The following is a 12,775-nucleotide window of genomic DNA, read 5'->3' as shown; positions in this document are numbered from 1 at the left end:
CATAATCATAAAAACGCATGAAAATGAAATTCTGAGAAAGGCAAAAGAAACACTTTTTTTTATTTGTATACTAATAAGTTAATAGCAATGATTGCATTCAGTATGAGATTATACATATAAACTGCCTGTACATTTGTCCATGTATCTAAAAGGCACCTTAAAATAGGAGTTTGAGAAAACAGGTATCAATTTGAGAAATGAAAAGCAAAAAAAAAAAAAAAAAAAAAAATCCAAAAAAATAGTGCCAGGACTCATTTGGCCATACCATTTCAAGTTCCAACTGCTGAAGGTAATTTCTTGATATGATGGAAGTACTTTATTGCACAACCAGCTGTTACCCAAAGTATGTCAAGGGATTCTAATGCACCTAAAACCCAACAACAACAACATCATGCCAAATAGAGATGTTGTTAGCATGCCTTGTGCTGCTGTTTTTTCCTTCAGATCAATCAGAGGTTGAAAATGCAGAATCTGGCAGAGCTTAGTAGAAGAGGAGTGATTTATGGCATACAGGGATTCCCTTGCCAAGGCTACAGAACCAGCAAATATGCTCTTAATTTTATTTGTTTATTATTATTATTTTTTTGTTTGTTCAATAAATTGTCTAATTATTCCTTGAATTTATTCAAACTACCCACTTCCACAACAACCCCAGGGGATCACATCTGGTGAGTATGGGCATGACACACCCAGGGTTCTGAGCTAGATATCATCATTCTTCTCTTTCTTGGTGATTCCCTTCTACTTCTCTCTCTTTCTCTCAGGGTAATTCAGAATTTTTTTTTTTTTTTTTTTTGCCTGGTGCAGCATTAGCCTCAGGATTCCTTGCACCATAAGGCTAATAATAATAATAGACGGAAGCTTGTTCTTACAATCAACCAAAGAAGCTACAATCAGCCACGCACTCAGCAAGAGACTACACCAATAAACAGAGAGCTCCCAGAGGAAAATAAACAACTGAATCTTCAGTGAAGACCAAAGAGCCCTCTACAGGAAAGTGGGTGAAGATGAGAAAGCTGGACACTAGAAGAAGACGATCAAAGAGTTCTGGGGAAATATCTGGAGCAGTGAAGTAAGACATAACAGCAGAGCACCCTGGATAGAAATAGAACAGAAGAAAACGAAGGACATACAAGAGATGAGAGAGTGGGAGATTCGAGAAGAAGTAAAACAGTCGATTAGGAACACCCACAACTGCCCGGGAATTGATAACATCCACAACTACTGGTACAAGAAGCTCACCTACACACACACAAGCACCTAGCAGAGCAGTTCACTCAAATGATAAGGCACTCGGAGACAATTCCAAAGTTTCTCACTGAAAGAGAGCCGACCGGGCTAGCCGAGTGGGTAAAGTACCTGCCCGGCAACCCAAAGGTCGCGGGTTCGATTCCCGCCTCGGGCTTGGATCAAAGTACTGCAAAAACCTTGGGAGGTGCAATATGGCCACAGAAGCCGATGCGCCAACAACCACCAAATCAAAAAAAAAAAAAAAAATCACTGAAAGAGTCACATATCTGAAGCCTCAAGATGAAGATACAAGAAACCCGGCGAAATACAGACCAATCACATGGCTCCCAATTATGTACAAGATCCTGACCAGCTGCATAACCAAGAAGATATTAGAACCCTTAGAGAGTCAGAACATAATGGCCGAACAGCAGAAAGGATGCAAGCGGAGGAGCAAAGGATGCAAGGAGCAATTAACCATAGATGCTGCAGTCATGGAGCAAACCTTCAAGAAGCACCGCAACCTATACATGGCCTACATCGATTACCACAAGGCCTTTGACTCTGTACCTCATAGCTGGCTAATAGAGACCCTGAAGATCTACAAAGTCAATCCGATAGTGACAAACTTCCTAGGAACAACAATGGTGAAATGGAGTACCACCATTAAGGTCGAGAACATCACAGCCAGGCCAATCCCCATTAGAAGAGGAATCTTTCAGGGAGATGCTCTGAGCCCACTATGGTTCTGGCTACCACTCAACCTGGTATCCACCATGCTCAACGGCAGCAAGTATGGATATAACCTCAAAAAAGGAAGAAGGAACCTGTACACCCTTACCCACCTGATGTACTTGGATGACATCAAGCTCTACACGGCAACTGAGAAGCAACTCCAGCAACTACTCCGGATCACCGAAGAATTCAGCAAGGACATCAGGATGGAATTTGGTCTAGACAAATGCAAGACCCACACACTGCACCAGGGAAAATTAGTTGGCCGAAACTACTAGCTGCTGACTGGTAAAGATCGAAGCTATGACAGAAGGAGAGACCTACAAATACCTAGGAATGATGCAGGCTGAGCAGTTAGAACACAAGGAAATCAAGAAGTGCCTGACCGAAAAATATCATCAGAGACTCAGAAGCCTGTTGAAATCAAAATTGAACGGAGGGAACACAGTTAAAGCCATAAACACCTATGTAGCTCCAGTATTAACATACACATTCGGGGTCATAGATTGGACTAACACCGATCTAGAAGATTCATGCGAAAGACAAGAACAATGATGACCAAGAGTCACCAACACCACCCGAAGTCAGCAGTGGAGAGACTAACAATACCTCGGAAAGAGGGAGGAAGGGGCCTGATAGGCCTGACAGAGCAACAGAAAACACCGATAGTTAACCTGAAGGATTACTTCGAGAACAACACAGTACCACTCCACCAGGCCATAAGGAAGATAGATAAGTGGTATACTCCACTCAACCTAAGCGAGGAACCCCCTCCCGCCCAGACGATACAAGAAACGAAGTTAGAAAGATGGGCAAAGAAGACACTCCATGGCAGACACTACAATGACCTCTTTCAAGATCACATCGATAACATTGCTTCCAATGCATGGCTCACAAGCGGGACACTGTTCCCCGAGACTGAAGGATTCATACTGGCCATCCAAGACCAGGTAATCAACACCAGAAACTATAGAAAATACATCGCAAAGGAGCCCGGAATGTCAGATGACACATGTCGATGCCACCTGGCCTCAGAAATGATCCAACACATCACCGCAGGGCGCAAGATGATCACCCAGACTGAGTACACTCATAGACATGACCAGGTAGCCAGGATAATACATCAGAAGCTAGCGAGGAAATACCAGTTGACGAAAGAAAGTGTACTATACTACAAGTACGAACCCCAAGCAGTACTAGAGACCCGAACCCACAAGCTGTACTGTGACTGCGCCATAATAACGGATAAGACCATCCCGCACAACAGACCGGACATAACCCTTGTGGACAAGATGGAAAAGGCTACCTACCTGATTGACATAGTGGTGCCCAACAATAGCAATGTCCAGAAAACCCATGAGGAAAAAATTAGGAAGTACACGAACTGGAGACATGAAGTCAAAGATATGTGGCATATGCAAGAAGTATCGACCATCCCGATCATCATGTCAACCACCGGTATGGTGCCAAAGACTCTACATAGCAGCCTAGCAGCAATAGGTCTCCCAGAGAACACCTGCAAGGAACTCCAGAAAGTCACAATCCTGAACACCTGTAGGATAGTCAGAGATTTCCTCGACCAACAGTAACACCAGACATTACAACCACCCTGTGTACTTGGTAGCAGTACCCGTCACGGAGTGGAATTCCCCAATCAGGGAGAAATAATATAAAAGCAATAATAATAATAATAATAGATGGAAGCTTGTTCCTACAATCAACCACGTGTTGGCTAAAGGCACAGTGATGACCAAGAGTCACCAACACCACCTGAAGTCAGGAACAAGATGTGTGTACAAATGGATGGTTGCAGGACAGATGTGTGGGAAAACTCCCACACATCTGTCCTGCAACCATCTTTCCTCAATTTGAATTTATGCCCCCTCATATGTGTAGTTGAGCAAGAGGAAAAGACCATCAGCATTGAGCTTACTCTATCCATTCAAGGGCTTAAACACTTCAATCATCGAGAGCCTTGTCGATCAATTCGGCCCTGGAAAGATTGTGCAAGGCTCAAGGGGTAGAATTTTTTTCAGCCTGGACTGTACTTGTTAACAGGAGAGATTGCTTCTACAGGGATGGGATACACTTAAATAGAAAGGGTGCAAGAATATTTGCTGATGCTATCGAGGCAGTGTTAGGTGGGTCGGAAAACTGCTAGCTTGGGGGGAGACAAAGACCAATAGATTGACAGTAGCCACTGGCAGAGGTGAAAGAGATTCTTGCACTGCTTCTATTAGAATGAGCAGAAGCCTGAAAAACAAGATGCATGGTATTTCAGAGACTGCTGGGAGCCATTGCGGTACAAGTAAACACATGGGTTGTGTTAGGGTAGCTAAGAATAGAAACAGGTGCAGGTATACTTGCGTGTACACCAATGCTAGGAGTTTAGTAAATAAATTTGATGAATTTGAGGTATTGCTCAAAACATCAAAGGCAGATATTGTTGGGATATCAGAGACGTGGTGTCACACAGATATAAGGGATGCAGAACTGCAATTTGGGGAGTACAACGTCTACAGAAAGGATAGACAGGATAGGAAGGGGGGAGGGGTTATGCTATTAGTTAAGAAACACATAAAAACCAAGGAAGTGAAGCCAGTCGACATCGCTGGACAGTGCAGTGTTGAGTCAGTTTGGTGTGACATAAGCATTGGGAGATCAAAATTGAGAGTAGGAGTGTGCTATAGGCCTAATGACTCTGATGAGTATAATAAGGAACTGTACAGGGAAATAGAGTGGGCCAGTAAATCAGAGAGTCTTATAATGGGAGATTTTAATTTCCCAGATATTGACTGGAATTTGGGGGCTGGTTACTCACACACTAGCAGGGCTTTTGTGGATTTATTGGATGATTGTTTTCTACATCAGCATGTTCGGGAGGCAACTAGAGGGAGTAATACTCTTGATTTGATTATCAGCAGTGATTCTTCATGCATTAAGAATCTGCAGATAAATGAACCACTAGGTGGCAGTGATCACAGTGTGCTGAAGTGGGATTTACTGAAAGAGGTAACTACCATTAGGGGTAAAGGGAAGGGTTATTGCTTCCGTAAAGGCGACTACGATGGACTGAGACAGTATTTAAATTCTATACAGTGGGACCAACTGATGATGTTACCAACAGCAAATTCAAAATGGGAAGCATTCAAAGAACTTATCTTGGAAGCTACTAGGCTTTACATACCAACTAAGAAATATTGTTCAAGGTTTAGGCCAAAATGGATGTCAGATGAACTAATGAGGCATATGACAGAGAAGAAAAATGCATGGGATACATATAAATTAACACATGACACAGAAGCCTATGATAGATACAAGTTGATATGCAACCAAGTTACAAAGGAGGTTAGGCAGGCGAAGGCAGATTACGAGAAATCCTTGGCAAGGGATGCAAAGAAAAACAGCAAAGAGTTCTTTACTTATGTAAACTCTAGAAGGAAGGGGATGTATCAGATTGGTCCACTTGATATTGATGGGTCAACTGTTGATGATCCTGCTCAGGTAGCTAACAAACTAAATGAATATTTTGCATCGACATTCACACATGAGGAGTTATTCAGCAAGGGGAATGCCAGAGGTGTATTCAACTCTAGCAGTAAGCTACAGAATCTTGAAATAACTGGGAGTAAAGTGGAGGAGAAACTGTTGAAGATAAACACAAGAAAGGCACCCGGGGTGGATGGGATCTATCCAGTTATATTAAAGGAGGCAGCAAAGGAAGTAAGCAAACCCTTAGCCATAATTATGAGAGCTTCCTTGGACTCAGGGGAGGTACCCATAGACTGGAAATGTGCAAATGTGACCCCAATTCACAAAGGAGGATCAAAGGCTGACACAAGTAATTATAGACCTGTGAGCTTAACTTCTGTTCCAGGAAAATTAATGGAGGCACTGGTTAAAGAAGCACTGCAGGATCATTTAGACAAGACTTCAGTTATAGCTCAGACACAGCATGGTTTTGTTAAGGGGAAGTCTTGCCTGACCAACTTGATTGGATACTATGATGCAGTCACAAAAGAACTGGATGCAGGGAATAACTTTGATATTATATACTTGGATCTTAGAAAGGCTTTTGATACTGTTGCACATGGAAGACTGCTACACAAATTGGAGCAGTGTGACATTGGAGGCAAATTGCTGCTATGGATAAAGGGGTGGTTGAGGGGGAGAAGACAGAGAGTGGTAATCAATGGACACTGCTCGTCGTGGACTAATGTTATTAGTGGAGTCCCTCAGGGCTCAGTGTTGGGTCCATTATTGTTTTCTGTATTTATAAATGATATTGATGATGGTATATCAAGCTTAATGTCCAAGTTTGCAGATGATACAAAGGTTGGCATGGTTGTCAAGGACACTACTGACACTATGCTGCTGCAACAGGATCTGGAAAGGTTGAGCAGATGGGCTGAGAGATGGCAAATGAAGTTTAACATTGACAAATGTAAAGTACTACACATGGGAAACAGCAACCCCAGAGGTACTACACTGACAGTGGTAGAGAATGAAAGGGACTTGGGGGTGGTTGTGCAGGCAGATATGAAGTTCTCTGAGCAGTGCAGACGGGCTGCAAGAGTAGCTCATGGAGTATTGTCAATGATATACAGGAATTTTTCCAGCAGGGATAAGGAGGTGATTATTCCATTGTATAAGGCAATGGTCAGGCCACACCTAGAGTACTGTATACAGGTCTGGAGGCCTCATTTCAAGAAGGATGTAGAGCTGCTGGAACGAGTACAGAGAAGGGCAACAAGATTAGTGAATGGAACAAAGGGGTGCTCTTACGAAGAAAGGCTTAAGTTTTGCAAATTACAGTGTCTGGAGACTAGGCACCAGCGAGGTGATCTGATAGAGGTGTATAAAGCCTTGAATGGTTTAAGCATGCTCAATGCTGATGAGATTCTTCCTCTAGCTCAGAAAAATCACCTGAGAGGGCATAAATTCAAATTGAGGAAAGACAGATGTAGGATAGACGTGCGGAAATTTGCCTTTAGCCAGCGGGTGGTTGGTTGGTGGAACAGACTGCCATCCCTTGTGGTGGAGGTTGATAGCCTAAATAAGTTTAAGGCTTAGCTGGACAGGTATTTTGAACAAACAGAGGGGTGAAGTGGAAGTGGGTTTTTTTTTTTTTGGCTGATGCTGCATAAGCTTGCTTTCTTGCATCAAATGCCTCTACTAATGCTAATGCTAATCATATCTCCTCACAGGTGTCTAGTCTCCAGGTGCTGCAATTTGCAGAACTGAAGCCTTTTTTTGGTAAGACAACCCTTTTGTTCTCTTCTCCAATCTCGTCCTTCTCAGCACCAGTTCCAGCAGATCTATATCCTTTCTAAAATGTGGCCTCCAGACCAGTATGCAGTACTCAAGATACTACCTAACCATTGACTTGTACAATGGGATAATCACCTCCTTATCTTTGCTTGCTAGCAAAATTCCTGTGTATCATTGACAAAACTCATGAGCTGTCCTGGCACCCTCTCTGCATTGCTCAGAGAACTTAATATCTGACTGAATAATTATCCCAGGTTCTTTTCCATTACCCTGAGATTAGTACCACACAGTTGGTATGTTACTCTGGGATTACTGCTATCTGTATGCAGTAATTTGCATTTGCTATTTCTCAACCCATCTGCCTAACTTTCCTAAATCCTGTTTTTGTAGCATACTGTCATTTACCATTCTGCCAACCTCCTTTGTATCATCTGCAAACTTAGACATTAAGCCTGATATACTTTTATCAGTATCATTAATAAATATAAAAAAAAACAGTGATGGGCCCAGCATATTACCCTGGTGGACTCCCATAATACCCCTCGATGTGGGCACCTGTACGTGGTGAGGGGACCTCCCAGTGACGCTACTGGACTTCCAGACTAGCATCACTGGGATCCAACGCCCACAGCCTGTGTTCCAGGCTTGCATCAATGGAATCCGGCTTGTTTGCTGTTCGCTGCGACCCGTGGAAATTCGGAAAGGGGGATCCTGGTGGTTGAGGGGCCCAGCTTCAATACACCATTTTGGCCCCTGCTTCGACAAGATGGGAAGTCCTGGATGGCCCAGCTAGGATCAATCAGCTAGTAGGCTCGCCTGCGAGGGTCAACCGTGTCAATGCCATGCCCCTACCCTCATGGTCCGAGGGACAGGATTCAGGCTGGTGGCGGTGCGGGTATGGTGTCTGGATAGCCCTGGCGTTCCACTCCTGAGCGCATTTATTGCATGCTTCGGTACCCGAAGATTCAGTTTTGGAGCTCTTTGCTGAGGAGGAAATGGACATTGGTCAGTGTCCGTACTTCCCCAGGAAGGATAAAGCCAAAAATGAAAAAGGTAAGCCCTCAGCACCTCGGAAGCCGCCTGATGGACCCACCAAGCCAAAATAATGGCTAAATTTCTACAGTGGAACTGTCGTGGATTCTGGCGAAACAATGATGACATCAAGGCCATTCTGCCAAAGCATGAGCCAGTCTGCTTTTGCTTACAAGAGACATACCTGAAGGCAAATGAAAACCCTTCGCTTCGTAACACTACTTTCATTCGAAAGGACAGAACTGCGGATGGACCTGCTAATGGGGGTGTTGCTATAATTCTGGGCAACCATACCCCATATCAAACTGTTGCGCTCACCACCAACATAGAAGCGGTAGCGGTTCGCCTTACGGTAGGGTTCTTAATAACAGTCTGCTCAGTTTATTTGCCACCTGGGACTGATATCTCCCAGAGAGACCTTGATGATCTCATTGTGCAGCTGCCTACTCCTGTCTTACTCCTGTCTTACTCAATGACAATGACCTATCCCTTCTAAATGTGGGAACTAACACCTTTTTCCACATGTCTACCCGTACGTTCTCTGCTATTGACCTCTCTATATGCTCCCCCTCTCTCCTTCCTTCAGTCACTTGGGAGGTAGAGGAGAGTCCTTATGGAAGTGATCACTTTCCCGTGATAACCAGCCTACTAAAAGGACGCCATGCTCACCTTTTAGTTTACCACGATGGAAGATTGATCAGGCTGACTGGAACACCTTTCAACACCTGGTAGACTTTAACATCAGTACAGTCAGTCGGGAGCTTATCAATGACACAGTGGCGTACATCACAGAAAGCATTATCCATGCAGCTGCAGCTACAATTCCGAAAACAACTACCCGGTTTCCGCCATTTCCAAAACCTTGGTGGAATACTGAATGCACAGCAGCAAAAAAGGCACAAAATAAAGCTTGGGGGATATTCCGCCGATATCCTACCACAACCAACCTTATAGCCTTTAAACGCACACGAGCCAAAGCACGCTATATCCGCCGTCAGAGTCAAAAGGAATCGTGGATCCATTTTACATCATCTATTAACCAGTCTACGAACTCTAAGGTAGTCTGGGATAAAATCCGGAAAATGAAGGGAAAATATACATCCCACCCTTCTTCAATCCTAGATTATAATGGATGCACTATTGCAGATCCAACTGCAATAGCCAATTCTCTTGGGAAAACATTCTCTAACATCTCTGCAACATCTTCGTATTCCCTAGAGTTCCTGGTCCCGAAACATAAACTCGAAAAACAGGCACTTAATTTTAAGTCTAAGAGCGTCATCCCTACAACGGGGCATTCACTATGAAGGAACTGAAAATAACCCTCACTCTTTCCAAAGCAAGTGCCGTTGGACCAGATGGAATCCATTATGAAATGATTAAACATCTTTCACCAAAATCTATGGATTATCTGCTCTTTCTATATAACAGAATCTTTATTGAAGGGCAGTTTCCGGATTCCTGGCGCAAGGCAATCGTTCTTGCCTTTGCTAAGCCAGGAAATGTCACTAGAAATTATCGTCCCATTGCTCTGACTAGCTGTCTGTGCAAAATCCTGGAGAGAATGGTTAATTCTCATTTAATATGGTACTTAGAATCAAATGACCTTCTCTCCAACATCCAGTGCGGCTTCCGAAGGAACCAGTCCACTTTGGACCATCTTATTAGACCGGAAACATCCATCCGGGATGCTTTCCTAAAATGCGAACACTTGGTGTCAGTGTTCTTTGACATGGAGAAAGCGTATGACACAACTTAGAGATTTGGCATCTTAAAAGATCTGCATAGCCTTGGTCTTAGGGGGAAACTCCCCATTTTTATTAAAAACTTTTTAGCCAATCGATCTTTCCAAGTTCATGTGGGATCCTCACTCTCTTGTTCCTTTAGCCAAGATGAGGGAGTACCACAAGGATCAGTATTAAGTGTCACGCTTTTCGCCATCAAAATAAATTCCATCACAGAACAACTTCCTCCAACTGTAAACAGTGCCCTCTATGTTGATGACTTTAGCATATTTTGTCAGTCATGCAACATGAGGGTTATTGAACGACAACTGCAGAAAGCCATTGATCGCCTAAACTCCTGGGCACTTGCTAATGGCTTCAGGTTCTCGCCAGAAAAGACCATTTGCGTACACTTTTGTCTTAAGCATAATCTTCATCTTGAACCTGAATTAAGGCTCGGACAAAATACTATTTCAGTAGCAGAGAACACAAAATTCTTGGGACTCGTATTCGATAAAAAAATGACCTTTCTGGATCATATCCGTCAACTCCACAAAGTGCACAAGAGGCCTTAATATTCTCCGCTCGCTGTCCTCTACATCTTGGGGTGCAGACCGATGCACCCTTCTATGGCTTTACCGTGCACTTGTGCGATCCAAATTAGATTATGGGTCCCAGGTATATTCTTCAGCCAGAGACAGTGCCCTTCGATGGCTGGACCCTGTCCAGAGTTTATACGTCGAAGCAAACGAACCACCGTTATCGCTTCGACGTAAGCAGTTGTCTCTAAAGTACGCTCTAAAACTGAAATCCCTGCCAGACCATCCTACGTGGCCATTCGTTTTTGAGCCACGATGGAAAAATTTGTACAATGCCGTAAGACTGCCAATCGTCCTTTTGGTATTCGTCTCCAAGAGCTACTCATAGAACTTAATATCAAGGTAGACACCGAAGCAACCCCTTCCACCCTGGCATGCTCATGTCCTGGCATGTGACTTGTCCCTTAGAAATTGGGGAAAGTTGGACACTCCATCATATATCTACCTGCAGCTTTATTCAGCATACCGAGCTGAACATTCTGACTTCGTGCGGGTAGCCGACCGGGCTAGCTGAGTGGGTAAAGTACCTGCCCGGCAACCCAAAGGTCGCGGGTTCGATTCCTGCCTCGGGCTTGGATCAAAGTACTGCAAAAACCTTGGGAGGTGCAATATGGCCACAGAAGCCGATGTGCCAACAACTACCAAATCAAAAAAAAAAAAAAAAAAAAATCTGACTTCGCGCCAGTTTACACAGACGGTTCGAAGTCGGAATCATATGTGGGATCTGCTGCTGTCTTTACAGACACCACTACATCAGAGCAGATTCCCTCTGAATGCAGCATATTTACTGCAGAGCTGCACACTATAGAGTTAGCCTTGGATCAAATTAGTAAATGCCAATACAGACGGTTCATTTTATATTCCGACTCCCTCAGTGTGTTACAGGCTTTAATATCTGTGAGATATAATCCTCATCCGGTTCTGTCTCTTGTATTCAGCAGAAGATTCACTTTCTCCATGAACGTGAATATGATATCCGCTTCTGCTGGATTCCCAGCCACATTGGGATTAGGGGAAATGATTTGGCTGACACCGCAGCCAAATCAGCAATTCCCAGTAATAATCGCCGCCTGTCAGTCCCCTATACAGACTACAGGCAAGTAATACACATGAAGATACACTCCCAATGGCAGGATTCGTGGAATAGACCGACTGCGAATAAATTATATCATATAAAGCCTGTAATTGAACCGTGGCAGTCTAGTCTGCGCAGGAATCGTAAGGAGGAAGTTGTTCTTGCCCGGACCCGCATAGGACATAGTCATTTGACTCATTCGTTTTTGCTGAGGGCTGATGACCCTCCTATGAGTGAGTCCTGTGGCACAATTTTAACTATCAGACACATTTTAATTGATTGTCCAGATTTTAGTAATATCCGTTTTACCGCTATTAATCATCTGACTGAGCCGTATACACTCAGTCAGATTTTATCTGGCAATGACCATGTGTCTACTCTTTTTAGCTTTTATAAATCAATAAAGGTTTTTACTTGTATTTAATATTTACTTGTTATTGTTATTTCTTTATTGATTTATCTTTTTGCATTTTTACCTTTGTTATTTTGTATTTTGACATGGTGACCTAAGTAATTAGGTCAGTGAAACAAAAATTTTTATATATCACCTGGTTATGGTGCATTAGTTGCTAATGCGCCAATAAAACCCAAGAACCAACCAACCAACCAACCAACCTCCCATAATAACATTAGTCCATGAAGAGAGTTAAGTATTTGTTCCACGATTGTTGATCATTTGGAGAGAATCATGATATATGATGTTTTGTTTCCTTCTGATGTGTGCTTTAAAGGTTTCAGAGATACTTATAAGCAGCAGTTTCTTCACCTTTAGATTGTCATTCTGTGAAGTGGTGATCCCAGGTCATCTTTTTGAAGAATGATTTTAGAAAAAAATTTTTGTCAGGATGATGACTTGTCAGTGCAAATAACTGAGATCTTAAAAGGTTTTGGTTCTTTTATTCATTTTGGTATGGGTGATTTGTTAAAAGTTTTGGATCTGTATTTTATTTTTGTGTTTTACTATTCTCAAAATTAATGGCAGTACACATGGATTATCACCCAGTATGTACTGTTACTTTTTTATAGATAAACTCAGCCACTTCTGTTCTTACATCAAGAAGGTATTTATTTGTGTGACTGATGATGCATTATAAGGTGTGACTATGAAG

At 43.0% G+C, this 12,775-nt stretch overlaps 1 protein-coding gene across 1 annotated transcript in view; it reads left to right on the top strand.

Moving 5' to 3' along the window:
- Window positions 1-12,775, top strand: part of LOC150076327 (gamma-tubulin complex component 2-like) — a 194,253-nt gene that overhangs the window by 154,769 nt on the left and 26,709 nt on the right. The window lies entirely within an intron of this gene.

The sequence above is a fragment of the Mastigoproctus giganteus genome, chromosome 13 (genome assembly GCF_048544385.1).
Source record: "Mastigoproctus giganteus isolate SK-2022 chromosome 13, ASM4854438v1, whole genome shotgun sequence".
Classification (NCBI taxonomy): Eukaryota; Metazoa; Arthropoda; class Arachnida; order Uropygi; family Thelyphonidae; genus Mastigoproctus; species Mastigoproctus giganteus.
Note: the sequence above shows the minus strand (reverse complement) of the source record. Positions and strands in the feature narration are given on the sequence as shown.